Raw genomic sequence first — 2,864 nt, forward strand, 5'->3', positions numbered from 1 at the left:
AAAAATAAAAAAAATAAGAGGACTGCCTACCATGAAGTGCAGTTCCCCTCTCTCTCTCTCTCTCTCTCTCTCTCTCTCTCTCTCTCTCTCTCCCTACCATCTTCCTCCTCTCCCTACCTCCCGCTTGCCCCGTGCCTGCTCCCTCATTGTTTGTCTTACTCCCTGACAAACTGCTTTACTTCTCCCTCCCTCTCTCCCTTCCTCCCTCCTCCTGACTTCCACTCTCCCTGTCTCTGTTTCCTCTCTCCTTCCCTCCTTCCCACTTCATCCTCTCTCTCTCTCAAACCCACAAGGACGAGAAGAGAGGACAAGGAGAGAAGGAGAGAAGCAGGAAAATATTGCAAACCAAGATGCATAGAAAACGGAGAACGTGAAAAAGAAGACAGAAAGAAAAGAGAAAAGGAGAATAGAAAATGGAGAGCAGGGTAGACTGGCGAGAAAGAGAGCAGGTTAAGGTACGAGGAAAAAGAGCAGATGGGATGGCAAAAAACGACAATAGAGAGAAAAAAAGAGAGTAAACCCAGGAGAGAGAGAAAAAAGAAAACAGACTTAGGACAGGGAAAAGAAATATTTACGGCGGGAAAACAATAGAATAGTTAATGAGGGTTGGGAAAGAGAGAGAGAGAGAGAGAGAGAGACGAAAGCAGAGTTAGGAGATGGAATACTGCTACTACTACTGCTGCTGCTGCCGCTACTACAACCACTACTACTACTATCACTACTACTACTACTACTGCTGCTGCTACTACTACTACTAATAATAATAACCGTATCATAAAAAAATAACCACCACCACCACCACTACCAACAACAACAACAACTAAAATAACAATAATAAAAATAATAATAATAACAAGAAACAATAATAATAAATACTACTACTAATAAAATCTAATCTCATTTCTTCAAAGCGCCAGTCCTTTCAAAGCAACTCAGTAGGACTCAAAGCACATTTTACTTTGACAATTCATATACATCACGTGCAAAGTAATAACAGTGAACTTAAGGTGGGAAAAAGAAGCAGATTTAGGACAACAGAGAGGGAAATTATGCATAGGAAAAAAGAGATGAAAAAAGAGAGAGTCGAGATGGAAAAGAGAGGCAACATGAAAGAGAGCAGAGATGGAAAAGAGAGTGGGTTTAGGACAGCAAAAAGAGAGGAAAAGTATACACGGGAAGAGAGAAACAAGAATGAAAAAGAGAGGCGAGAGGAAGTTACTGAGTACAGACGGAAAAGTGCCGAGAGAGAGAGAGAGAGAGAGAGAGAGAGAGAGAGAGAGAGAGAGAGAGAGAGAGAGAGAGAGAGAGAATAGTAATGAGAAAGAGCAGAGATGAAAAAGAAAGTGGAAGAGAGAAATGAAAAAAAAAGTGGAAAGGGGAGATGAGGGGAGATCAAAATGAGAGTAGAGAGCGCAAAAACACATCTCCCATGTGGTCTAGTGGCTAGGATACCTGGCTTTCACCCAGGAGGCCCGGGTTCGATTCCCGGCATGGGAAGTCATTTTAGGATTTAAAGGAAAGATAGAAAGGAACTGGTCTGGGTACAAGATGGGATTATATATGGCAAGGGAGAGTTCCTAACACCTCTTCCTTAGCGATTTATTCTACATATCACGGAGTTCTTAGCACCTCTTCCTTAGCGATTTATTTTACAATCACGTTCTCAACACCTCTTCCTTAAGCTATTCAATCTATACATAACACCTCAACATCCTCCCACTTGTTAATTTTCATTGTGTCTTCCTTAGCGATTTCTCCATATCCTCTCGTACGTTGCAATGCTTAACACCACTTCCTTTGCGACTTATTCTGGGCATTTCAATAACCTTTCCTATGCTACTGATGTAAACTATACCAATATGAAAACAACAAAAGGAGAATTTAATAATGTCAAGGTGTGATATGTTAAAATAAATCGCTAAGGAAGAGGTGCTTAGAGGCCTCCTATGCCAAATAAATGTGGTAAATAGAGAGAGAGAGAGAGAGAGAGAGAGAGAGAGAGAGAGAGAGAGAGAGAGAGAGAGACGGGAAACAGGGAGGAGGCGAGACTGAGGAAGGACAGACACACACACACACACACACACACACACAGGAATAAGCCACCCAGCAATGTCCTTGGTAGATACGGCACTCTCTTCACTTAAACCTGTCCTAATAATGCCATACTTCAATCTTAAATACTGAGGTGGATCTAGAAATTAAAATAAATATAAATAAATCGAATAAATAAATAAATAAATGATTAGATAATTATGCCTATGATGTTGAATGTGGAGTAATTATAAATACCGACTGGACCTGCCCTTCTACTCCCCCCTCCCCTCCCCCCGTCACACCCCTCCCCCACCCATACCTTCCCCCTTTCACCACCCTCATCCCTTCATCAATACCCCCACCCCCCGTCACCACCCTCACCCCCACCCATACCCCTTCCTCCTTCCCCACTCCCACTCATACCTCCCCTCCACTTCCCCACCCCCCTCCCACCGCCACCCATACTCCCTCCATCCAACCCCCACCTATATTCCTCCCCTTACACACCTCCATCCCTACCCATACCCTCTCCCTCGTCCCCACCCCACCTACACCCCCTCCCTCTTCCCCCACCCAACCTAAACTTCATTATTGCAACTTTTTATTCTGGTGTGTGACAGGATTTATATAATATCCACACACATACACACACACACACAGGATAATTACATACAGTCCCCAATAACCCCTTCACTACAATACTCCATTCCCTCTAACTCGGCCTAAAACACTCTCTCTCTCCACCTTCAATGCTGACATGCAACAATAAATTAACAACCACATACACTGCTAGTCACGAAGAAGTGCCACGGGGAGGATGGAAAGTTAAC

The 2,864-nt window shown here is 43.5% G+C and overlaps 1 non-coding gene across 1 annotated transcript; it reads left to right on the forward strand.

Annotated features, from left to right (window-relative positions):
• The first annotated feature begins 1,425 nt into the window (after nt 1–1,425).
• TRNAE-UUC (transfer RNA glutamic acid (anticodon UUC)) lies at nt 1,426–1,497 on the forward strand. Its single transcript has one exon. It is a non-coding gene; the product is annotated as a tRNA-Glu (tRNA).
• The last annotated feature ends 1,367 nt before the right edge of the window (nt 1,498–2,864 follow it).

Source organism: Coenobita brevimanus, chromosome 8 (assembly GCF_032717465.1).
Source record: "Coenobita brevimanus isolate Jiangsu-jjx chromosome 8, ASM3271746v2, whole genome shotgun sequence".
NCBI lineage: Eukaryota > Metazoa > Arthropoda > Malacostraca > Decapoda > Coenobitidae > Coenobita > Coenobita brevimanus.